The sequence below is a fragment of the Schistocerca piceifrons genome, chromosome 4 (assembly GCF_021461385.2).
Source record: "Schistocerca piceifrons isolate TAMUIC-IGC-003096 chromosome 4, iqSchPice1.1, whole genome shotgun sequence".
NCBI classification, from domain to species: domain Eukaryota; kingdom Metazoa; phylum Arthropoda; class Insecta; order Orthoptera; family Acrididae; genus Schistocerca; species Schistocerca piceifrons.
Window position 1 is genome coordinate 253,771,201 of NC_060141.1, and position 27,859 is coordinate 253,799,059.

The following is a 27,859-nucleotide window of genomic DNA, read 5'->3' on the forward strand; positions in this document are numbered from 1 at the left end:
TTCGGAACTGTGTGGATGATGCTTTTCCGAAAGTCAGATGGTATATCGCCAGACTCATATATTCTACACACCAACGTGAATAGTCGTTTTGTTGTCACTTCCCCCAATGATTTTAGAAATTCTGATGGAAAGTTATCTATCCCTTCTGCCTTATTTGACCATAAGTCCTCCAATGCTCTTTTAAATTCCGATTCTAATACTGGATCCCCTATCTCTTCTAAATCGACTCCTGTTTCTTCTTCTATCACATCAGGCAAATCTTCACCCTCATAGAGGCTTTCAATGTATTCTTTCCACCTATCTGCTCTCTCCTCTGCATTTAACAGCGGAATTCCCGTTGCACTCTTAATATTACCACCGTTGCTTTTAATGTCACCAAAGGTTGTTTTGTCTTTCCTGTATGCTGAGTCTGTCCTTCCGACGATCATATCTTTTTCGATGTCTTCACATTTTTCCTGCAGCCATTTCATCTTATCTTCCCTACACTTCCTATTTATTTAATTCCTCAGCGACTTGTATTACTGTATTCCTGATTTTCCCGGAACATGTTTGTCCTTCCTACTTTCATCAATCAACTGAAGTATTTCTTCTGTTACCCACGGTTTCTTCGCAGCTACCTTCTTTGTACCTATTTTTCCTTCCCAACTTCTGTGATGACCCTTTTTAGAGATGTCGATTCCTCTTCAACAGTACTGACTACTGCGCTATTCTTTATTGCTGTACCTATAGCGTTAGAGAACTTCAAACGTATCTCGTCATTCCTTAGTACTTCCGTATCCCACTTCTTTGCGTATTGATTCTTCCTGACTAATGTCTTGAACTTCAGCCTACTCTTCATCACTACTATATTGTGATCTGAGTCTATATCTGCTCCTGGATACGCCTTACAATCCAGTATCTGATTTCGGAATCTCTGTGTGAGCATGATGTAATCTAATTGAAATCTTCCCGTATCTCCCGGCCTTTTCCAAGTATACCTGCTCCTCTTGTGATTCTTGAACAGGGTATTCGCTATTACTAACTGAAACTTGTTACAGAACTCAATTAGTCTTTCTCCGCTTTCATTCCTTGTCCCAAGCCCGTATCTCCTGTAACCTTTTCTTCTACTCCTTCCCCTACAACTGCATTCCAGTCGCCCATGACTATTAGATTTTTGTCCCCCTTTACATACTGCATTACCCTTTCAATATCCTCATACACTTTCTCTATCTGTTCATCTTCAGCTTGCGACGTTGGCATGTATACCTGAACTATCGTTGTCGGTGTTGGTCTGCTGTCGATTCTGATTAGAACAACCCGGTCACTGGACTGTTCACAGTAACACACCCTCTGCCCTACCTTCCTATTCATAACGAATCCTACACCTGTTATACCATTTTCTGCTGCTGTTGATATTACCCGATACTCATCTGACCAGAAATCCTTGTCTTCCTTCCACTTCAATTCACTGACCCCTACTATATCTAGATTGAGCCTTTGCATTTCCCTTTTCAGATTTTCTAGTTTCCCTAACACGTCCAAGCTTCTGACATTCCACGCCCCGACTCGTAGAACGTTATCCTTTCGTAGATTGTTCAATCTTTTTCTCATGGTAACCTCCCCCTCCTCCCCCCATGAACCATGGACCTTGCCGTTGGTGGGGAGGCTTGCGTGCCTCAGCGATACAGATAGCCGTACCGTAGGTGCAGCCACAACGGAGGGGTATCTGTTGAGAGGCCAGACAAACGTGTGGTTCCTGATGAGGGGCAGCAGCCTTTTCAGTAGTTGCAAGGGCAACAGTCTGGATGATTGACTGATCTGGCCTTGTAACAATAACCAAAACGGCCTTGCTGTGCTGGTACTGCGAACGGCTGAAAGCAAGGGGAAACTACAGCCGTAATTTTTCCCGAGGGCATGCAGCTTTACTGTATGATTACATGATGATGGCGTCCAAATATTCCGGAGGTAAAATAGTTCCTCATTCGGATCTCCGGGCGGGGACTACTCAAGAGGATGTCGTTATCAGGAGAAAGAAAACTGGCGTTCTACGGATCGGAGCGTGGAATGTCAGATCCCTTAATCGGGCAGGTAGGTTAGAAAATTTAAAAAGGGAAATGGATAGGTTGAAGTTAGATATAGTGGGAATTAGTGAAGTTCGGTGGCAGGAGGAACAAGACTTCTGGTCAGGTGACTACAGGGTTATAAACACAAAATCAAATAGGGGTAATGCAGGAGTAGGTTTAATAATGAATAGGAAAATAGGAATGCGGGTAAGCTACTACAAACAGCGTAGTGAACGCATTATTGTGGCCAAGATAGATACGAAGCCCACACCTACTACAGTAGTACAAGTTTATATGCCAACTAGCTCTGCAGATGACGAAGAAATTGAAGAAATGTATGATGAAATAAAAGAAATTATTCAGATTGTGAAGGGAGACGAAAATTTAATAGTTATGGGTGACTGGAATTCGAGTGTAGGGAAAGGGAGAGAAGGAAACATAGTAGGTGAATATGGATTGGGGGACAGAAATGAAAGAGGAAGCCGCCTGGTAGAATTTTGCACAGAGCACAACATAATCATAACTAACACTTGGTTTAAGAATCATGAAAGAAGGTTGTATACATGGAAGAACCCTGGAGATACTAAAAGGTATCAGATAGATTATATAATGGTAAGACACAGATTTAGGAACCAGGTTTTAAATTGTAAGACATTTCCAGGGGCAGATGTGGACTCTGACCACAATCTATTGGTTATGACCTGTAGATTAAAACTGAAGAAACTGCAAAAAGGTGGGAATTTAAGGAGATGGGGCCTGGATAAACTGAAAGAACCAGAGGTTGTACAGAGATTCAGGGAGAGCATAAGGGAGCAATTGACAGGAATGGGGGAAATAAATACAGTAGAAGAAGAATGGGTAGCTTTGAGGGATGAAGTAGTGAAGGCAGCAGAGGATAAAGTAGGTAAAAAGACGAGGGCTAGTAGAAATCCTTGGGTAACAGAAGAAATATTGAATTTAATTGATGAAAGGAGAAAATATAAAAATACAGTAAGTGAAACAGGCAAAAAGGAATACAAACGTCTCAAAAATGAGATCGACAGGAAGTGCAAAATGGCTAAGCAGGGATGGCTAGAGGACAAATGTAAGGATGTAGAGGCCTATCTCACTAGGGGTAAGGTAGATACCGCCTATAGGAAAATTAAAGAGACCTTTGCAGATAAGAGAACGACTGGTATGAATATCAAGAGCTCAGATGGAAACCCAGTTCTAAGCAAAGAAGGGAAAGCAGAAAGGTGGAAGGAGTATATAGAGGGTCTATACAAGGGCGATGTACTTGAGGACAATATTATGGAAATGGAAGAGGATGTAGATGAAGATGAAATGGGAGATACGATACTGCGTGAAGAGTTTGACAGAGCACTGAAAGACCTGAGTCGAAACAAGGCCCCCGGAGTAGACAATATTCCATTGGAACTACTGGCGGCCGTGGGAGAGCCAGTCCTGACAAAACTCTACCATCTGGTGAGCAAGATGTATGAAACAGGCGAAATACCCTCAGACTTCGAGAAGAATATAATAATTCCAATCCCAAAGAAAGCAGGTGTTGACAGATGTGAAAATAACCGAACTATCAGCTTAATAAGTCACAGCTGCAAAATACTAACACGAATTCTTTACAGACGTGTGGAAAAACTAGTAGAAGCCAACCTCGGGGAAGATCAGTTTGGATTCCGTAGAAACACTGGAACACGTGAGGCAATACTGACCTTACGACTTATTTTAGAAGAAAGATTAAGGAAAGGCAAACCTACGTTTCTAGCATTTGTAGACTTAGAGAAAGCTTTTGACAATGTTGACTGGAATACTCTCTTTCAAATTCTGAAGGTGGCAGGGGTAAAATACAGGGAGCGAAAGGCTATTTACAATTTGTACAGAAAGCAGATGGCAGTTATAAGAGTCGAGGGACATGAAAGGGAAGCAGTGGTTGGGAAGGGAGTAAGACAGGGTTGTAGCCTCTCCCCGATGTTGTTCAATCTGTATATTGAGCAAGCAGTAAAGGAAACAAAAGAAAAATTAGGAGTAGGTATTAAAATTCATGGAGAAGAAATAAAAACTTTGAGGTTCGCCGATGACATTGTAATTCTGTCAGAGACAGCAAAGGACTTGGAAGAGCAGTTGAATGGAATGGACAGTGTCTTGAAATGAGGATATAAGATGAACATCAACAAAAGCAAAACAAGGATAATGGAATGTAGTCTAATTAAGTCGGGTGATGCTGAGGGAATTAGATTAGGAAATGAGGCACTTAAAGTAGTAAAGGAGTTTTGCTATTTGGGGAGCAAAATAACTGATGATGGTCGAAGTAGAGAGGATATAAAATGTAGGCTGGCAATGGCAAGGAAAGCGTTTCTGAAGAAGAGAAATTTGTTAACATCCAGTATTGATTTAAGTGTCAGGAAGTCATTTCTGAAAGTATTCGTATGGAGTGTAGCCATGTATGGAAGTGAAACATGGACGATAAATAGTTTGGACAAGAAGAGAATAGAAGCTTTCGAAATGTGGTGCTACAGAAGAATGCTGAAGATTAGATGGGTAGATCACATAACTAATGAGGAAGTATTGAATAGGATTGGGGAGAAGAGAAGTTTGTGGCACAACTTGACCAGAAGAAGGGATCGGTTGGTAGGACATGTTCTGAGGCATCAAGGGATCACCAATTTATAATTGGAGGGCAGCGTGGAGGGTAAAAATCGTAGAGGGAGACCAAGAGATGAATACACTAAGCAGATTCAGAAGGATGTAGGTTGCAGTAGGTACTGGGAGATGAAAAAGCTTGCACAGGATAGAGTGGCATGGAGAGCTGCATCAAACCAGTCTCAGGACTGAAGACCACAACAACAACCTCCCCCTTGGCAGTCCCCTCCCGGAGATCCGAATGGGGGACTATTCCGGAATCTTTTGCCAATGGAGAGATCATCATGACACCTCTTCAATTACAGGCAGCATCTCCTATGGATACACGTTACGTGTCTTTAATGCAGTGTTTTCCATTGCATTCTGCATCCTCATGTCGTTGATCATTGCTGATTCTTCCGCCTTTAGGGGCAATTTCCCACCCCTAGGACAAGAGAGTGCCCTGAACCTCTATCCGCTCCCCCGCCCTCTTTGACAAGGCCGTTGGCAGAATGAGGCTGACTTCTTATGCCGGAAGTCTTCGGCCGCCAATGCTGATTATTTATCAAAATTTAGGCAGTGGCGGGGATCGAACCCGGGACCGAAGACGTTTTGATTATGAATCAATGACGCTACCCATCGACCAGGGTACTGTATAGATCCTCTATATACTCCTGCCACTTTCCTGCTTCCCTTCTTTGCTTAGAACTGGGTTTCCATGTGAGCTCTTGATATTCATACAAGTGGTTTTTTTCCTCCAAAGGTCTCTTTAATTTTTCTGTAGGCAGTATCTATCCTACCCCAAGTCAGATAAGCCTCTACATTCTTACATTGGTCCTCTATCCATCCCTGCTTAGCCATTTTGCACTTCCTGTCGATCTCATTTTTGAGACGTTTGTATTCCTTTTTGCCTGCTTCATTTACTGCGTTTTTATATTTTCTCTTTTCATCAATCAAGTTCAATATTTCTTCTGTTACCCAAGGATTTCTACTAGCCCTCGTCTTTTTACCTACTTGATCCTCTACTGCCTTGACTACTTCATCCCTCAAAGCTACCCATTCATCTTCTATTGTATTTACTTCCCCCATTCCTGTCAATTGTTCCCTTATGCTCTCCATGAAACACTGTACAACCTTTGGTTTTGTCAGTTTATCCAGGTCCCATCTCCTTAAAATCCCATCTTTTTGTAATTTCTTCAGTTTTAATCTACAGTTCATAACCAATAGATTGTGGTCAGAGTCAACATCTGCCCCTGGAAATGTCTTACAATTTAAAACCTGGTTCCTAATCTCTGTCTTAACATTATATAATCTATCTGAAACCTGTCAGTATCTCCAGGCTCCTTCCATGCATACAACCTTCTTTTATGATTCTTGAACCAAGTGTTAGCTATGATTAAGTTGTGCTCTGTGCAAAATTCTGCCAGGCGGCTTCCTCTTTCATTTATTACCCACAATCCATATCCACCTACTACGTTTCCTTCTCTCCCTTTTCCTACTGCCGAATTCCAGTCACCCATGACTATTAAGTTTTCGTCTCCCTTCACTACCTGAATAATTTCTTTCATTTCATCATACATTTCTTCAATTTCTTCGTCACCGGCGGATCTAGTTGGCATACCAACTTGTACTACTGTGGTAGGCGTGGGCTTCGTATCTATCTTGGAAACAATAATGCGTTCACTATGCTGTTTGTTGTAGCTTACTCGCATTTCTATTTTCCTGTTCATTATTAAACCTACTCCTGCATTACCCCTACTTGATTTTGTGTTTATGATCCTGTATTCGCCTGGCCAAAAGTCTTGTTCCTCCTGCCACCTATCCATTTCCCTTTATAAATTTTCTAACCTACCTGTCCGATTAAGGGATGTGACATTCCACGCTCCGATACGTAGAACGCCAGCTTTCTTTTTCCTGATAACGACATCCTCTTGAGTAGTCCCCGCCCGGAGATCCGAATGGGGGACTATTTTACCTCCAGAATATTTTACCCAAGAGGACGCCATCATCATTTAACCATACAGTAAAGCTGCATGCCCTCGGAAAAAATTACGGCTGTAGATTCCCCTTGCTTTCAGCCGTTCGCAGTACCAGCACAGCAAGGCCGTTTTGGTTAGTGTTACAAGGCTAGATCAGTCAGTCATCCAGACTGTTGCCCCTGCAACTACTAAAAAGGCTGCTGCCTCTCTTCAGGAACCACACGTTTTTCTGGCCTCTCAACAGATACCCCTCCGTTGTGGTTGCACCTACGGTACGGCTATCTGTATCGCTAAGGCACGCAAGCCTCCCCACCGACACAGCAAGGTCCATGGTTCATTGGGGGGGGGGGGGGTCCCAGTCTATATCTGGTAAATTGAAATCTCCACCTAAGACTATATAAGACTATAACATGCTGAGAAAGTTTATGTGAAATGCATTCCACATTTTCTCTCAGTGGTTCTGCCACCAATGCTGCTGAGTCGGGAGGTCGCTAAAAGGAGCCCAATTATTAACCTAGCTCGGTTGTTGAGTGTGTGCTCTTTTCCAATCGCTTGAAACCTTCATATGCTTCTTTTTCGGCCTGTTCTGAGCTACAGTTTCATTTTCCTCATAAAATACTGTTAAGAACATAATCTTTTATAAACTAAGTTAAGAAATTTCGTCTAACAGATCATCGTCACGCAGGTCTTTTGACATATCATGAAGTATGAGCAGTGGTCTTCACTTCCGAGGAGGTTCACATTTAATGTTGGGATTATATTCTGATAATGCAGGGGGCGTCCTCCGGGTCTGCTCCCCCCCCCCCCCCCCCTCCTCCCAAATAAACAGTAGCCGACTATTACCTACATCGACACTGAATTCACTGTGCTTTTTTGCTCCCTGTGATTCTAGTAGCGCCAAACGGTACCTTAAGAAATAGTAGTAGACCCTGTATTAGTTCATTACTAGACAGGATTTCTTCAGGCTCTAATGACCCGAATATTTACGTCTTTTGCCTTCCAGAGCTTCTCACTGACATATGTGGTGCGGTTTCAGTTTCCTCAGCACGTAACCTACACTTAGGGGCTTCTTTGTCTGCACGCGTTTTGTGTAGGTGTTTCTTAAAGTTTCCATGGCCGGTCTGAGTCCTGACATGAGTGTTTCATGTTTCCTGCTTTGGCCCAATATTACCGAGCTTCTCTTAAAACATGGCTTCGGCATCATTATTGTTTCAAGTTTTTGTTCGTAGGTCGTAGTACAATATTCAACGTGGTGCCTCGTGATGCTGATACGTAGGTTTGATTTTATCATCGCCTTACTAATAATTAGCACAGGTTCAGGTCCAATAAATGGAATCTTCGCGCATGTCCTGCCTCGTCTCTCAGCTTGTTTATTGCAACTAATTCTTGAGTGATCAGGAACCCACACAACGTTTACCCTGCTGCTTTCCTTTAGTCTCCCAAGGACTTCATGGCATTCTGCAACGATCTTTTATCTCATTGCAGGGACTGATAGAGATTTCAGAGCTGCTTGGCTACCTGAATAAATGTAGATCTTACAAGCCTAGAGAGACTGCTGACTCTAATCTAGGGTGTACCCCGTATTCTCCGTTCAGCGCCTTAATCTGTTTTCTATGTCTACATCTACATATATACTCCGCTAGCCTCCAAGCGACGTGTGATGAAGGGCAGAATTTGCGCCCCCCCCCCCCCCCCGTCCCCTGTTCAACTAGCGGATCGCGCGAAGGAGAAACGACTGTCTGAACGCCTCAGTACGAGCTCTAATTTTCAGTTTTCAACCGCTCAGTAAACCAGACTATGTCTCCTGCAGGTGTCGTGGTTCGTTCTCCCACTTCTCCCATCTTCCAGTTGTTACACTGAGAGGCTTATCTAAGCTGCTGGAAGTAGCTGTATAATCACTCGGAATTTCTCTGACAATTGCTGTATCCACCACACTCACTATATTAGACTGAGATTCTCGATGTAAGTATTTTAGTATTTAAGTTTGTTGGTTATGAAAAGTGCTTTTCCAAAGGTCTCCCTGGCCAAATTTGCTGTAGCTTCCTTGATGTTATCTAATGTATAAGGGTGTAGTAGTCAAATAATTCCAGTGTCTGCACCAACACTGTTTGTATGGAGTAATAATTATTTGAAGAAACAACGTAAATAGTAGCAAGGAAGTAGGCAAAATTTATACTTCTGCTCTTCCAATGCTTCACTGTTTCATTGCCTGGATAGGGGTGGCGACCGTTAGCACATTTTTAAATCACTAAATGAACTTGGAACTGAACTGTCCTAGCTTCAATACAACACTACTCATACTGTGTTTCTTTCTAACCCCTAGGTAAGATCTTAGGAAGAGAATTGAATGGTCTGCTTTACTTATCCATTAGACACAACATACGGTCAAATCCTGTAAAAAGGGTAACTCTATTGATTAGCTTCTCCCATTAAGAGGACTATCCTCCCGTAGTGTACTTTTTTGGGAAACTAAACTACATTTAGTGAGAGGATTATACGTGGCAACAGAGAGACAGGGTTTTTTGTTATGTAGGTAAAAGCATACTGAATTAAAATAGTAGTGGCAGGGTTATACGTGGCGCCTGGTGACAGGACCTTTCACAACAGTTAAGAGTCCATAAGCAGTTAAGCACATTTACACATTTTACCGATAGGTAGGATTCTTTTGGAGGCACTATAAATGTCTCAGGGGCACGAATTTGTTAAAGCAGTAAGGAGAAATGGAAGGGGGGTCCATTGATCAAACGAAAAAACTACAAAGAACGAAACTTGGCTAGCTTGAAGGGGGAAACCAGATGGCCCTATGTTTGGCCCGCTAGATGGCGCTGCCATAGGTCAAATGGATATCAACTGCGTTTTTTTTAATAGGAACCCCCATTTTTTATTACATATTCGTGTAGTACGTATAGAAATGTGAATGTTTTAGTTGGACCACTTTTTTCGTTTTGTGATAGATGGACCACCATATATATATATATGATAAGCGGGTGTGCACCTCCTTTACGGAGAATGCAGTGCACAAGCATCAGGACGACTGTAAATTGATATGATTCCAAAGCAGAGCGCCAAACCATCAGACTTTCATAGCTGATGACAAGCGTTTAAGGGAATATTGTCTTCGTGGTACGCCACGGTTAGGTCTGTCTCAATTTAATGGAGTGGGAGTTGAGAACATCATGGAAACGACAGATGAAAATCCGGCTGTAAGTACCCGCTGTATTAGTGCCACTGTAGGGATTCCTCAAACGACTGTAAGGCACCTGCTTCAAAAACAGCAAATCACCCATTTTACATGCGGAATGTAGAGGAGCTGACACCTATAGACTAGAATCAGAATCCTCGCTTAGCTACAATATGGGGATATCGACATCGTTTTATAGTGATATAAGGGACGATCAGGTCCTCGGAGCGCATGTTATTCCACAGCACCTGAGTGGCAGAGTGTATCGACAGTTTCTGGAACACAAATTTGATGGCCTGCTCTACGATGTCCCACTTGCTACAGGAACCCAGCATATGGTTTATGACCGCTGCGCCTCTTCACACATTTCAATCTGAAGGAACGAGAGTGTCTTAAAGTTGCTTATCTCGGTAAGTCTATAGATCTGTAGAACCAGTTACTGGATCTTATCCCCCTGGACTTCTACTAAGGAGCCGTCTCAAGAAGCTCGTGTATGTTGTTGCAGGTGATAATGTAGCACAACTACAGCAAGAATTGAAAATGGCTGTGTGTAGCTTTGCAGAATGAGATGAACATACCCTGCAACATTCCGAGAGAGGTAAGACGTCGAGCATGTCACTGTCTTTCTTTAGATGGACATCATTTTGAACATGTTCTGGGGTAAATCCTTAGCATTACTTGTGTCGAATTTCAGGTGCCTTTCTGTCTTTGCTTTCTGAGATGAATTAATTTTGTCTTGTTTGTACTGCATCTGTGGTCTTTAATGTACTGAAAAAGTCTGAAATAAACCATTTGTGACTAAATTTTATTTAAAATTTTGTGCTTATTTTGAAGCATACGTAACACCCACGAAGTGTGTAAAGTTCCTTTTGAACCACCCTGCTCATTCTTCATATGCGAGATCCATGATACTCGTAGTTTCGAGTACAGGGTCACTCTCAGATACTTCACAGCTTACTCTAGAGGTACCGTTTCATTGCGGAGCTACAGGTGCCAGTATGTGTTTGATTTGCTTCGTCGTAAATCATACAGTTAGCTAGTGACTGACCCTTAGATGCTATTTTCTGAACCAGTTTTCACGTCTAGCTTATATTTTGCGATTGTTCTAACAGCACTAGCAAATTTCCTAAGTATTACTAAATATTACTGCGATTGAATCATCATCCTTGGCAAAAGGAGCCTCTAGTACTTCTCTTGAGTGAAATCATTCACCGCTAGGTTCCACAATTGTGGAGACGAAACGTCTCCTTGAAGACACACCATAGTGGTGTTGATCGTCACTTTCTAATTCATCATTATGGCTTCTACGTTTCTTCTACTTAGCATGGTCTTAATCTCGCTGCATACGGTGGTCTCAGTGCCATGCTCTTCTGCAGCTCAAAACATGGATGAAGTTCGTATTGCTAAAAGCCCCCTCGGTATCCAAGAAGGTGCAGAGAGCTATCTTCTGAAAGTGTAGAGCTTTTTCCACCTTTACAACAAGCTGCTGATATAGCGTTTCACATGATTTCCAGCTTGATATGTGTTTTGGTTTACCTGTAGAAGTACTTAAGTTAGCCTCTTCTCTCTACCGCAGCGCGGAGTAGCCGACCGGTCTCAGGCGTTTTGTCATGGTCCGCGCGGCTCCCCCCGTCGGAGGTTCGAGTTCTCCCTCGGGCATGGGTGTGTGCGTGTTGTCTTTATCGTAAGTTAGTTTATGTTAGATTCAGCACTTTGTAAACTTAGGGACCGATGACCTCAGAAGTTTGGTACCATAAGACCTTACCACAAATTTCCAAACTTGTCCCTATCGCTCACATTGGCCAGTTTTTATATCTTTACAAGAAACGAGGACAGCCTGCTAAGTCTCATATCTTTAGTCTTGGTGCTGACAAGCTTCGGAATGAAAACAACATTCACTGTCCTCCGAGCATTAGGAATGATTCCTGCTGCTAGGCTGACTCTAAACAGTCTGCACATAAATCTAGATAATTCCTCTTCTGATTGTTGCATTAGAGCTCGGTCTGGTGACCTGAATCATTTGAACACTCTTACTGCCCACTGGACTTTTTAAAATCTGCACATTCTGTGTAAGACACCCAGTTTCCCCTGGGATCACCTGTAAATCAGTGCTTCTCACTGGCCGGCTCATGATCTGTGTTGTGGGCCAGAGTGCAATGAGGGAAATGAGTCTTAAATCCAGCGTACCACTCGGGTGTCCTTGTCTACCACCATCCTCCTTCCTCAGAGTAAATCATGAATTAGTTGGTATTCTATCGAGGATTTTATGTAGTGCGAGTAGCTGTACCCACCACTTCCTCATAGACTACCATCCAGGATGACAGCTTCGCTTGCTTGATCGCAATGTTGTATATGAAGAGGCTCTCCTGATATTTTCCCTATAGTCGTTTCTTTCTATCAAAGTTGAACAGTCCGCTTATCTGCTTCCTTTGCGCTTTCATATTGTTGTTCCGCAAAGGTAAATTTCCTTTTGTGCTCTTCTTGATGATTAGTCATTTTTCTAAATATGAGTTCGCAATGGCAGAGGTAACTGTGTCTGCTATTTCCTTAAAATCTATTAGGTTCCTTATCGAAGTTTGACGTGAGCTCAAATCTTTCCTATAAGGGTTACAATCTGTTTTCATAAGATTCCTGTAGTCCATGGCCTGTTTGACGCCCATTTCAACTTCAGACAATATGCATGTCGTCATATCAATGTCTGCGACATTATTTTTTGAGATAAACACCCATTACAGTGCCCCAAAAAATTATCTTAATTCTGTAAACACCCATTACACCGGACCGAAACATTGTGTTACTTCCTCTTTCTCTTCTTCTATTCTCGAAGGTAGGTTCCCCAACTCTATTTAATATTTCCAAATTATTCTCTCGTGGAAATTCGAGTAGTTTGTGGGCAATGGTATCACATTCAACTAGCAGTCGCTCATCCTGCTGCGAGTAATTATCTACCAGTCTCATCACTTCCTGGAATGGGGGAGTACTGTCCTCTTAAGCAAGGTAAGCTGAGGCAATTACAATTTCACTCGGTTATCCATCCTCAAGTTGTTTCATCCTAATGGTCACTAAGTCCCTAGAACAGAACAGTCCCTTGAACAGAAGCCTGCTATCGGCATGAAACAAATTTCAGACTTAATATAAAAGCGCGTTATGGAGTTCTTTACATTTCTAATATAAATACTGTTACCTTCAATTCCACTGAGGCCGGAAACGCCCTCTTTATGTAGGGGCGGATCCTGCATAATGGCCATGGCAACCTCCTGTTTCCCCAGAAGACGACTCGTGCTGGTAGTTGCCCATTCACTATATTACAGGTATACCTGCAACACTTGGAGCCTCCAAATTGCCACCATTGTTGCTTCTTATGGTTGTGGTTATCCTGACGGCAACTTGCGACAATCCGAAGTACAATTTCAGGTCCTGTTTTCGCACTGTCCTCAGGGATTTTTCACGGACTTCGGTTTATTACCATCATGTCCTCTCTTGAGACCTTATGGTTCTGCGCCATTATTCTCTCGACCAGTCTTCGGAGAAGCATCTTAACAATAGCAATTTTTTTTTTTTTTTGTCATCAGTCTTGTAACTGATTTGGCCCGCCCACCACGAATTACTCTCCTCTTCTCAGAGTAGCACTTGCATTCTACGTCCTCAATTATTTCCTCAATGTATTCCAATTTCTATCTTCCTCTACAGGTTCAAATGTCTCTGAGCACTATGGGACTTAACATCTGTGGTCGTCAGTCCCCTAGAACTTAGAACCACTTAAACCTAACTAACCTAAGGACATCACACACATCCATGCCCGAGGCAGGATTCGAACCTGCGACCGTAGCGGTCACGCGGTTCCAGACTGAAGCGCCTAGAACCGCACGGCCACACTGGCCGGCTCTTCCTCTACAGTTTTTGCCCTACAGCTCCCTCTAGTACCTTGGAAGTTATTCCCTGACGTCTTAACAGACGACCTATCATCCTGTCCCTTCGCCTTACCAGTGTTTTCCATATATTCCTTCCCTTTCTCATTCTCCACAAAATCTCCTCATTCCTTACCTTATCAGTCCGCCTAATTTTCAACATTCGTCTGTAGCACCACGTCTCAAATTCTTCGATTCTCTTCTGTTCCGGTTTTCCCATAGTCCAAGTTTCACTACCATACAATGCTGTGCTCCAAACCTATAGTCTCAGAAATTTATTCCCCCAATTAAGACCTATGTTTGATACTGGTAGATTTCTCTTGCCCAGGAATGCCCGTTTTGCCTGTGCCACTCTTGGTTTTGATGTCCTCCTTGCCCCGTCCCTCATTGGTTATTTTGCTGCCTAGGCAACAGAATTCCGTAACTTAATCTACTTTGTGACCTTCAATCCGAATGTTAAGTACCTCGCTTTTGTCATTTGTGCTACTTCTCATTACCTTCAGCTTTCTATGATTGAATTTCGGTCCATATTCTATACTCATTAGACTTGTAGCAAATAATTACGAGTTGTCATCTTGTATTGAAAGCGTAGCTTGCCGTGGAGCCGTGGGGAGAGTGGATTTTGTTACCCACGCTCGCACAACTGACGCCGGCTACTAGGGAGAGCGAGCCGTTGTACTTGCTTAACGTTTGGTTCAGTGCGTAGCTTTTACTCTGCAGTAGTAGACCTATATATGTTCTGGCATACAATAACTTTGCATATAAATGAACTGTCACCCCCCCCCCCCCCCCCCCTCCCTCTCCAAGGTAATGTCAGAGTCAAGTTCAGAAGATGGTGGATGCAAGATGGCAGGAGACAATGATGCCATGATGAAGAATCCCAATTCTCAACTACTGCTCTCATGTGTGCTCTCATGTTCATCTAAAACTGATAAGATACGTTAGAACAGCTGCCGTAGGAAGCCATATACGGAATTAGAATAAAAAAGAAGGAAAATGCTGTATGCATTATGTTCTGGAAATTTTGAAACACGTTAACTCAACTACTGCTCAGATAGGCATCGAAAACAGATTCAAATTGGTGCGTTAGGAAGGCATACACTAACATTTTATGCCTATGGGACTTAGGAGAATAAGTTACACTACTAATCTGACAAGTGTGTTACACTGTCAGTACAAATAAGGTTTTACAAAAAGTGCTATAAAAATTTCACCGCTGTATTACACTCACATTACGAAAACATTTTTACGAAAATAGGTCACTGCGAATTTTGTCTAAGAATAAACACCGACATTGATATAAAATATGATAAATTTTATGACAGAAAGTGACCCAGCAGACGCAATAAAAGCTAAAAGAAACGCACATCCTACATAGTGCCTACCACAGAACATTAAACGATAGCACATTGTAATTGGCGTTGAAGCAGGAAAAAAGAAACACGTTAACCATTACTCACAGCAATTATTAGCTACAATCATTTTGTACATCAGAGACAGAAAGGAAGTTTTATGTAGATTATTTCATGTACATTTGGCTGAAAAATACTTTCATAGCGAAAATATCAATACAAATAATTTAACAAAGAATAAATTGCAAGAAAACTTTTATACACCATATTATGAAGCAGGTGATGTAACGAAAGGTTTGCTGTTTACAAGCTGAAACGTGGTGGCTGTTCACGAACAATATAGAAATACCGAGAGGGCTTCCTGCTGAGTTTACAGAGCGTGTATTTACTCTTACGGTACTGAGGTCAAATGTTGTGAGTGTGGAATTTATATCTACGAAATTATTTCTTTTATCGTGTTGCTACATTTTGGTAAACGTATAAGTCGTGTGTCAGCTTTACCTGCATAATATTTCTTTTAGAGTAGCCTCCTTCCGTATAGTCCGTTCAAATGGGTAAACTGTAATATCTTGCCACCGTAACATTCCTTGTTCTGGGCACGGTACCGTTAATGAAAGTTCTTCCGAAGCTTATAGGCCTAAAAGTTCAGCTGCATCATTCTCTATCAGTTACACAGACCCAAATTCGACTGTGCTGTATGACCGGAAGACAGTTCACTAGAAACGAGTAGCAAAATGGCAGTCAAAGATAAAAACATCATGAAAATGAGCAGTTTCATAATGGGCGATCAGTGATAAGACGTGTATGTGATAGGTAACAAAATTAACACAACATTTTACGTGAAGAACTAACAAAGAGAACGCCATAAGCAACAACTAAGGAGAGTGTTGCTAACCAAAACCAGTAAACAACGTAAGTATGATCTATTTTTAAAAGAGTCTCTCCAACGTCACGCTCCAATTTATTAGAGTGAACGAAAGGTGAGAGCGAAAAGACACAACAGAACCGAAATGATGATCGAAGCACTGGCCTAGAACCAAACAAGCTGCGGACGCTTTCAGATGTCAGGCTGATTACAGCAGCTAGTTTCTGAGATGATGACTGTACCGTTCTTATTAACTCACGTTCAAGGAGCACAACTATAGCATTGAGAATGTATGAGAAACGAGAGTTTGTGGGAAGAGAACTGAAACTGGGAAAAACTGGACAGTGAAAGATTGTTTCATACAGGGATAACTGAGAAATTTGTGGTGCAAGTTGCTGGATCATCAGTCCAACATATTACATTCTCCGCAGTCACATTTCCAACTATTCCCAGGTGTAGTGACATTTTTTCCTGGAAAATGTTCACGTCCACACATGCTGTTATAAAATAAGTATCAACATGTGTAGAACATTAGGAGCTATTAGTCGTAATGATTTCGAAAAGGATCAAATTAAGTCAAGAATTTATTAGGTCCGGGCTACGCTCTTCGTCGAAGCAAATCAACACTGAATACAACAGCTTATATCAGAGAATTTTTGTCGCAAAAAAATACATAAAAAATGTTTAAAGGTAGCAGGAGGCAGAAACTGTGATGTCTTTTGGACGAATATGACAAATAAAATAAGAGGAATCATTGATATGGCAAACAGAATAAAATAGTGAAAACGAAACGCAGATGCCAAACTACCCTTCTGCACAGGAAATCCTCTTAACAGGAGATTGGTGGAGCAAGCTATTTGATAAAACGAATTCCAGCGGAGCTCAGAGACAAAGGGAAAGGAATGTAAATTCGCTCTGAACGAAACTCCTCCTCAAAGTTCTCGTACGGGGGGCGGATCAGCGAGCGGTAATACCACCGGTGGTCTCAGCAGAAATGCACGTAATGTAATTTTTCTTCTTTTATCCATTACAGGGTCTGATTTTCTTGAGGTGAAAGGAGCAATGGCATCTAAAGCGCATTTTTCGACTGCAGCGTCATCTTAAATTTCAAATATTACCGTTGATGTCAAGTAAGAGGTGTCGAGGTTGTTGTTCGTCCTGAGAGTTACAAAAGTAAGTTTTTCATCTATGAATTGATCAAAATTATCACAGAGAAAATAATTTTTGCAGTCGTTTATTTCCTGTCATTGGTGGTAGCACTGGGTTTTATTAATAGAGCATCTAATTTTCTCAAAAATTAACGGCAAAACGCTGCATATATCATCAGATATTCTGTTTACAGCAAAAGCCAACTATTGGCATTCTGCTAGCGGATAGTGGATCGCGATTATAAGTAAGTAAAGTTATGGAAACTCCATTATTTCTGATCATTATTTATCGTTGGAGTGCTCTTGGCAAAGAATATCGCACTGATTCCGTATTTCTAGATTTCCAAAAGGCTTTTGGCACGGTGCTACGCTAGCTGCTTGCAGTGAAATTGTGTGCTTATGGAATGTCGTCTCAGTTATGTGACTGGATTCGTGATTTGCCGTCAGAGAGGTCACAGTTCGTTGGAAATGAACGGAAAGTCATCGAGTAAAACAGAAATCATTTCTGGCGTTTGCCACTAAGTTCAAAGAAGAGCAGCACGTTTCGTATTGTAGCGAAATAGGGGAGAGAGTGTTACTGATTTTGGGTGGACGTCATTAGAACAAAGGCGAAAGGCGCTTCTCGTTGCGGTGGGATCTTCTCACGAAATTTCAATCACCAGCGTTCTCCTTCGAATGCCAAAATATTTTGTTGACGTCGACCTCCATAGGGAGAAACTATCGTATAGTAAAATAATCGGAGCTGGCACGGAAAGATACAAATGTTCGTTTTTTCCGCACGCTGTTTGAGAATGGAATAATAGGGAATTATTGAGAAGGTTGTTCGATGAACCCTCTGCCAGGTTCAAAATGGTTCAAATGGCTCTGAGCACTATGGGACTTAACATCTGTGGTCATCATTTCCCTAGAACTTAGAGCTACTTAAACCTAACTAACCTAAGGACATCACACACATCCATGCCCGAAAAAGGATTCGAACCTGCGACCGTAGCGGTCACGCGGTTCCAGACTGAAGCGCCTAGAACCGCTCGGCCACATTGGCCGGCCCTCTGCCAGGCACTTAAGTGTGATTTGCAAAGCATCCATGTAGATGTAAATTAAGATATAGGTCTAGGACGTACAGTACAATAAAGTAATTACGAAAGTTTAAATTTTAGCTTAATAAATGAAATCGTTTTAATTCTTGCGAGTTGGTGGCTCTACAAAAACGTAGCAATAAGAAACAAGGAAACTAAGTAGGTGGGAGAAGAGCATCCGTGGTGTTTGGGGTAACTTTCAGACTTCAGACAGAAATTAAAATGAAACATTACAAAAACCAGCAGATATATGTATCTATATCACTTTGTTTACCAAGAGTGAGTTCGCTGTCACAGTAGTTTTATAGAATGGCCATACGGCATTTGCAATGCTTAAGTGTATCCTCCTCTTATTTGTAGTTTTATGGGTATGTAGTCACATTCTTATCTATGCACTCCTAAGAACATAGAAAGTCATAGGGCCAAGAAGATCACTGTATATATTATTCAACTAGCGAGGTGGTGGCCGTAGGTCTCTTAATATATTGTGGCATAAAAGAAAGAACATTGACTATCTAGATGTAAAAAGTAAGTCTGAGCCTATGAATAAACATGGAGACAAGAAACAGCAAATATAATTTGCAACTAAACATAAAAATATAAAATAGTGCAAACTGTTGTAAAGCGTGAGTACTGACAGTAAGAAGAAGGTCACACAGAGCTAGTTATGTTAACACGGCAGCAGCAACAGCAGCCGCCTTTACAGATCATACGACAAAAGAAAAATTTTAGCAGATATTGAAAGGTGGCTACACTGAGTCACAGCGCCAGAGATTGCGCCAAAGATTATTATTCCGCCGCCTCCACTGGTGCAGTAGTAGTTCAGAAGTTGCCATGGGCAGTGCTTGTTGAGAGGATGTCGAGAGCAGTACTAGTTCAGAGGATGTCGTGTGCAGTTGTTGTTCTGTTGGGCGAGACAGCAGATGCTGTGCGGTTGGTTTAATGTATAGATGGAAGGTGTTGCAATGATCACAGTGTATTTTCCGTCAATATGTGTGGAGGTAAAAAAAGAATTATTTCACATTTCCTTAATAACAATGCCTGTTGGTCACAGGTTCAGTCAACAAAGCATCTGGCTCGTGTTCATGTATTAGACTTGTTATTCTGGTTTCTATGTTCAATTATAGTATTTCTGGTTTTTCAATTACTTCATTATAAATGGTGTTTAAAATATCTTGCCGTATTGAGTAAGAACCGTGCCATATAAATGTACGTTGAATCACACTTCCACACACAGAACAGTTACACTTGTGCTTTGTTGTTTCGTAGATTTTATAGTGCAGGGGACTTAATTAATCAATTGTGTAAGCGGAAATTTCCTTTCATTTTTATTGTTATTTCATGCAGTCAGATTGCGTACTAATACTAGTCAGGGCCAACCGGTTACGAGACTTCGTAACCGGACACACAGCTACTAAAATTATTGCATAATAATTAAGCCCCCATGCAATATGTATCCACAGTTTGTTCCTAGATACCCAAAAGGCCTCTACCTCTGTTGCCACAACAATAGGAGAAAACTCATTATCTGTGGCTGTTTTTGTTGTGGTCTTCAGTGGGAAGACTGGTTTGATGCAGCTTTCCATGCTACTATATCCTGTGCAGGCCTCTTCATCTCCGAGTAACTTCTGCACCTATATCCCTCTGAACATGCTTACTGTACACACCTCTAGGTCTCCCTCTACGATTTTTACCCCACAAGCTTCCCTCCAGTACTAAATTGGTGGTCCCTTGTTGTCTCAGAATGTGTCCTACCAACCGATTCCTTCTTTTGGTCAGGCTGTACCACAAATTCCTCTTCTCCTCAATTCTATTCAGTACCTCCTCATTAGTTACGTGATCTACCCATCTAATCTTCGGCATTCTTGTGTAGCGCCACATTTCGAAAGCTTCTATTCTCTTCTTGTCTAAATTAGTTGTCGTCCATGTTTCACTTCCATACATGGCTACACTCCACACAAATACTTTCAGAAAGGATTTCCTAACACTTAAATCTATACTCAACATCAACAAATTTCTCTTCTTCAGAAACGCTTTTTTTGCCATTGTCAGTCTGCATTTTATGTCCTCCTTACTTCGACTATCATCAGTTAATTTGCTCCCCAAATAGCGAAACTCATTTATTAATTTAAATATCTAATTCCCTCAGCATCACCTAATTTAATTCGGCTGTATTCCATTATACTCGTTTTGCTTTTGCTGATGTTCGTCTTAAATCCCCCTGTCAAGATAGGATCCATTCCGTTCGACTGTTCTTCCAAGTCCTTTGCCGACTCCGCCAAAATTTCAAAGTAATTGGCAAACCTCAAGGTTTTTATTTGTTCTCTCTGGACTTCAATTCCTGCCCAAATTTTTCTTTCGTTTCCTTTAGAGCTTGCTTAATATACAGATTGAATAACATCGGGGATAGTCTACAACCGTGTCTCACTCCCTTCTCAACCACTGCTCCCTTTTCGTGCCCCTCGACTCTTATAACAGCCCTCTTGTTTGTGTACAAATTGTAAATAGCCTTTTGCTCCCTGTATCTTACCCCCGCCACCTTTAGAATTTTGAAAAGAATGTTCCAGTCAACATTGTCAACAGCTTTCTCTAATTCTACGAATGCTGTAAACGTAGGTTTGATTTCCTTAACCTATCTTCTATGAGAAATCACAGGGACAGTATTACCTCGGGTGTTCCTACATTTCTCCGGAACGCAAACTAATCTTCCCCCAGGTCGGCTTCTACCAGTTTTTCCTTTCTTCTGTAAATGATTCGTGAGGGATTAAAACAGTTGAGAACATTAAGTAACTGGGTAAAGTCAATAACCTGCGTGTACATAATTATAGTTCCAGTTCCAAAAAGCCGTAGAAAGAGAACCACTGCTCAGAATGACCTGAACTTTGAACAGAAAATAATGACGCAGTGGAATGCGTCATGGAATAAAACGAAATTATTGAAAATTTGACCGATAGATGGCACTGTAAGCTTCAGAAGATGCAGACCAACAGACGCGCGGCATATGGCTTCTGAAACGCCCAACATGACGCGTGGATGATAAAGCTCCTTCAAAAGACGTTTACTGTGCGCCAGTAGCCCCGCAGAAGTTCTGACACTGAAGGATATGAAAAAATGCGTTCGCCCGATATCTCGATATCTGCTTAGGGCCTTGAGAAAATGATTACAAGATTCGAGAAAAACACGTTATTTTGAAGTCCAGTTTGGCGAAGAGAGGACAGCAGTTGAACGGACGTTGACGACGGGACCACAGCATTGCAGGAGGAGTCGACGGGTGGTGTGAAACATGCAGTGCACGGGGATCTGTCAGAATTTTGGATATGCCTGCGACCACGGTGCATAAAACCCTACAAAACATCCCATATTCCGGAGTTGCTTGCTGCTGACCCACCAACAAGACAAACGTTCGGTCAGTAATCTCGTGCTTCCTGGCCGAGCGGTTCTAGGTGCTACAGTCTGGAACCGCGGGACCGCTACGGTCGCAGGTTCGAATGCTGCCTCGGGCATGGATGTGTGTGATGTCCTTAGGTTAGTTAGGGTTAAGTAGTTCTAATTTCTAGGGGACTGATGACCTCCGATGTTAAGTCCCATAGTGCTCAGAACCATTCGAACCATTTCTTGTGAGCAGAAGTTCTATTTATGCTGCGTTTTGAAACGGGAACTTCAGTTATGAACTCCACTGTAAAATTGGTATACTAATGAAAATAACAGTCTAAGTTTTCGGCTGATAAATAGCGATATCTCTGAAGCATATGCGCTCGGATCCATTCTCCTTGTTCTGTGTGCTAATTATATGCCTTCAGCTGCAGATAATTTTATCTTCATCAATCTTCTGACTTGTTTGATGCAGTCCGCTACGAATTCCTCTCCTGTGACAACTTCCTCATCTCCGAGTAGCACTTGCAGCCCACGTCCTCAATTATTAGCTGATTGTATTCCAGTCTCTGTCTTTCTCTACAGTTTTTGCCCTTTACAACTCCCTCTAGTACCATGGAAGTCATTCCCTCATGTCTTAACAGATGTACTATCGTCCTGTCACTTCTTATCAGTGTTTTCCACATATTCCTTTCCTCTCCGATTCTGCGTAGAACCTCCTCATTCCTTACCTTACCAGTCCACCTAATTTTCAACATTCATCTGTAGCACCACATCTCAAATGATTCGATTGTCTTCTGTTGCAGTTTTCCCACAGTCCATCTTTCACTACCATCCAATGCTGTACTTCACGCGTATATTCTCAAAAATTTCTTCCTGAAATTAAGGCCGATATTTAATGTTAGTAGACTTCTCTTGGTCAGGAATGCCCTTTCTGCCATTGCTAGTCTGCTTTTGATGTCCTCCTTTCTCTGTCCGTCATTGGTTATTTCACTGCCTAGGTAGCAGAATTCCTTAACTTCGTCTACTTCGTGACAGTCAGTCCTGGTGTTAAGTTTCTCACTGTTCTCATTTCCATTACTTCTTATTAGCTTCGTTTTCCTTCGACTTACTCTCAATCCATACTCTCAATCCATATTCTGTACTCATTACAGTGTACATTTCGTTCAGCAGATCGTGTAATTCTTCTTCACTTTCATTCAGGATAGCAATGTCATCAGCGAATCGTATCATTGATATACTTTCACCTTAAATTTTAATTCCGCTCCTGAACCTTTCTTTTATTTCCATCATTGCTTCCTCGACGTACAGATTGAGCAGTGGGGGTGAAAGGCTACATGCTTGTCTTAAACCGTTTTTAATACGAGCACTTCGTTCTTGGTCGTCCACTCTTATTACTCCCTCTTGGCTGTTGTGAATATTGTATATGACCCGTTTCTCCCCATAGCTTACCTCTACTTTTATTAGAATTTCGAACATCTTGCACCATTTTACATTGTCGAACGCATTTTCCACGACGACAAATCCTATGAACGTGTCTTGATTTTTCTTTAGTCCTGGTTCCGTTATTAACCGCAACGTCAGAATTGCCTCTCTCGTACCTTTACCTTTCCTAAAGCCAGACTTATCGTCATCTAGCGCGTCATCAATTTCCTTTCCCATTCTTCTGTATACCATTCTTGTAAGCAACTTGGATACATGAGCGGTTAAGCTTATTGTGCGATAATTCTCGCACTTGTCAGGTGTGGCCGTCTACGGAATTTTGTGGATGATGCTTTTCCGAAAGTCTGATGGTATATCGCCAGACTCACACATTATACACATCAATGTGAATGGTCGTTTTGTTGTCACTTCCCCCAAATGATTTAGGAAATTCTGATGCGATATTATCTGTCCCTACTGCCTTATTTGATGCTAAGTCCTCCAAAGCTCTTTTAAATTCTGATTCAAATACTGAATACTCAATCTCTTCTAAATCGACCACTGTTTCTTCTTCTATCACATCATACAAATCTTCACCCTCATAGAGACATTCATTGCACTCTTTCCGCCTATCTTCTCCCTTCTCTGTATTTAATAGTGGAATTCTCGGTTGCACTCTTAATGTCACCACCCTTGCTTTTAGTTGCACCGAAGGTTCTTTTGACTTTCCTATATGCTGTGTCAGTCCTTCCGAGAATCATTTCCTTCTCGATGTCTTCACATTCTTCCTACAGCCATTTTATCTTAGCTTCCCTGCGACTTGTATTTCTTTATTCCTGACTTTCCTGGTACATTTTTGTACTTCCTCCTTTCATCGATGAATTGAAGTATTTCTTCAGTAACGCGTGGTTTCTTCGCAGTTACCTCCGTTGTACCTATGGTTTCCTTCCCAAGTTCTGTGATGGCCCTTTTTAGAGATGTCTACTTCTCTTCGACTGTACTGCCTACTGAGCTATTCCTTATTGCTGTACCTATGGCCTTAGAGAACCTCAACCGTACCTTGTCATTCCTTAGTGCTTCCGTATATCACTTCTTTGCGTATTAATTCTTCCTGACTAATGTCTGAAATTTCAGCCTACTCTTCATCACTACTATATGGTGATCTGAGTATATGTCTGCTCCTGTGTAGGCCTTACAATCCAGTATCTGATTTCGGAATCTCTGTCGGACCATGATGTAATCTAACTGAAATCTCCCATACCACCCGGCATATTCCCAGTATACTTCTTCCTCTTGTGATTCTTGAACCGAGTACCCACTGCTACTAGCTGAAAGTTTTTACAGAACTCAATTAGTCTTTCTCATCTCTCATTCTTGTCCCAAGCCATCTTCTCCTGTAACCTGTTATTCTACTCCTTTCCTACAACAGGATTCCAGTCTCCGATTACTATTAGATTTTCATATCCCTTTAGATACTGCATTACCCTTTCAATATCCTCATACACTTTCTCTATCTCTTCATCTTCAGTCTGCGACGTCGGCACATATACCTGAACTATCGTTGTTGGTGTTGGTTTGGTGTCGATTCTCATACGAACAACGCTAACGCTCAACTGTTCACAGTAACGCACTCTCTGCCCTACGTTCCTGTTCATAACACATTCTGCTCCCGTAATATCGCTTTCTACTGCTGTTGAAATTACCCTATACTCATCTGACCTGAAACCCTTGACTTCTTGCCACTTCACTTCACGGACCCCTACTATATCATGACTGAGAATTTGCATTTCCCTTTTCAGATTTTCTAGCTTTACTACTACGTTCAAGCTTCTTAAATTCCATGTCCCGACTAGTAGAATGTTATCCTTCCGTTGATTATTCAATCTTTTTCTCATGGTAACCTCCCTCTTGGCAGTCTCCTCTCGGAGGTACGAATTGGGGACTATTCCGGAATCTTTTGCCAATGGAGAGATCATCATGACACTTCTTCAATTACAGGCAGCATGTCCTATGGATACACGTTACGGCTCATTAATGCAGTGATTTCCATTGCCTTTTGCAGCCTCATGCCGTTGATCATTGCTGATTCTTCCGCCTTTAGGGGCAGTTTCCCCACCCCAAGGACACGAGAGTGCCCTGAACCTCTGTCCGCTATTCCGCCCTCTTTGACAAGGCCGTTGGCAGAATCAGGGGTAACTAATTATGCACGAAGTCTTCGGCCGCCAGTGCTGATTATTCTGGAGATAATATTGGGATAATTAATGAAGATGAAAAGTAACTCTGATCTGATGCGCCATTAAGTTAGTAGACTGTTCTGTCTGGTGCCACTAGCGCAAGGGTAGTTCGATTATCCTTCTTGCTGCCCTGTTGCCAATATGTGTGAGGAAGAGTTGGTATTTGTGGCTTGTGTCGTTAGAAGGTCTTTGCTTGGTCATATATATACGGGTTCGCTGGTCCGAGAAAGGAGGGACCAAGTTGGGGATTGGCGGCAACGTCGCCACAGGAGGTGGTCACAAGGTCCGAGCGGCCGAATCCACGAGCAACGTAAAGAGGGCCTGCGCTCACACCTAATGTTTTAAAATGTTCCTTCAGAGGGGCCTTCATAACAGAGAAACAATTTAACTTTTGACATATTAACAGGCAACTGTCACCAGGACTTTATAGTCAGAATAAAATTGTCAAAAGGGATGGGTTGGGATCCAGTCGCACCTTGCTGCTGATTGAAACGAAAAGGCTGCTCGCTTTGCATCCAGCCTCATCATTGTTATAATTTTTTCCTAGTTTGTTTAATCTTCAAGCATAATTGCGCGTCTTAACTTCGAATCTTTCGACATACAGTTTCCAAATAAAAATATTTCTACGTCTTTTGTTTGAGCTATTGAAACACTCTTGCCATCACTATTACTTATATGTTTTCTTGTGTTGCAGAAAGGTATTTAATAAGAGAAATTTTGTTCAGCGCGGTAGTAAACACCGCTGTTTCACCCGATAACTGGCGGTCTGCAGGTCCGGGCCCTTGCCATTATTGTGATGTTGCTCCTTTTGGATTTCTCTTGTAAAAGCTTATTCATTTCACAAATTTGTTAATTTTTACAGAAAACAAATTTATGATTATATATTGTTCAATAAACAGATTGTGTGAAAAGGAAGTTACACTACTAGCCATTAAAGTTGCTACACCAAGAAGAAATGCACATGATAAACAGGTATTCATTGGACAAATATATTATACTAGAACTGACATGTTATTACATTTTCGTGTAGTTTGGGTGCATAGATTCAAAGAAATCAGTACCCAGAACAACCACCTCTGGCCATAATAACAGCTCTGATACGCCTGGGCGTTGAGTCAAACAGAGCTTGGTTGGCGTGTACAGGTACAGCTGCCCATGCAGCTTCAACACGATACCACACTTCATCAAGAGTAGTGAGTGGCGTATTCTGACGAGCTAGATACTCGGCCACCATTGACCAGACGTTTTCAGTTGGTGAGAAATGTGGAGAATGTGCTGGCCAGGGCAGCAGTCGAATATTTTCTGTATCCAGAAAGGCCCGTACAGGACCTGCAACATGTGGTCGTGCATTATCCTGTTGAATTGTAGGGTTTCGCAGGGATCGCAAGAAGGGTAGAGCCACTGGTCGTAACACATCTGAAATGTAACGTCCACTGTTCAAAGTGCCGTCAATGCGCACAAGAGGTGACCGAGACGTGTAACCAATGGCACCCCATACCATCACGCCGGGTGATACACCAGTATGGCGACGACGAAAACACGCTTCCAATGTGCATTCACCGCGATGTCTCCAAACACGGATGCGACCATCATGATGCTGTAAACAGAATCTGGATTCATCCGAAAAAATTACGTTTTGTCATTCTTGCACCCAGGTTCGTCGTTCAGTACACCATCGCAGGCGCTCCTGTCTATGATGCAGCGTCAAGGGTAACTGTAGCCATTGTCTCCGAGCTGATAGTCTACGCTGCTGCAAACGTCGTCGAACTGTTCGTGCAGATGGTTGTTGTCTTGCAAACATCCCCATCTGTTGACTCAGGGATCGAGACGTGGCTGCACGATCCGTTACAGCCATACGCATAAGATGCCTGTCATCTCGATTGCTAGTGGTACAAGGCCATTGGGATCCTGCACGGCGTTCCGTATTACCCTCCTGAACCCACCGATTCCATATTCTGCTTACAGTCATTGGATCTTGACCCACGCGAGCAGCAGTCTCGCGATACGATAAAACGCAATCACTATAGGCTACAATCCGACCTTTATCAAAGTCGGAATCGTAATGGTACACATTTCTCCTCCTTACACGAGGCATCACAACAACGTTTCACCAGACAACGCCGGTTAACTGCTGTTTGTGTATAAGAAATCGGTTGGAAACTTTTCTCCTGTCAGCACGTTGTAGGTGTCGCCACCGGCACCAACCTAGTGTGAATGCTCTGAATAGCTGTTTATTTGCATATCACAGCATCTTCTTCCTATCGGTTTAATTTCGCGTCTGTAGCATGTCATCTTGTGGTGTAGCAATTTTAATGGCCAGTAGTGTACATTGGTGGGCCCTCGATTCCACGTTTTCCTTAATACCAGGAAGTAGCACGTGTCACACTCATTGCGGTAAATACCTCAATTATCGTCTGCATGGAGACACATTTCTAGATGTACGAACTTACAAATACCGGATAGCTGCAAGTGAGAGAATTTTGTCAGTAACATTCACACCACAATAGACATGATCTGATTCCTAATCACTTACAAGAGTTTGTGAATACTTTCATATATAGTGTTAACAATGCACTATTGCATAATCTAACCACATTTATCTTAGAGAATGATAATATGGGGTAGAGACGTTGGTTAAGCCACAGAAAAATGCTGCGTTAAGAA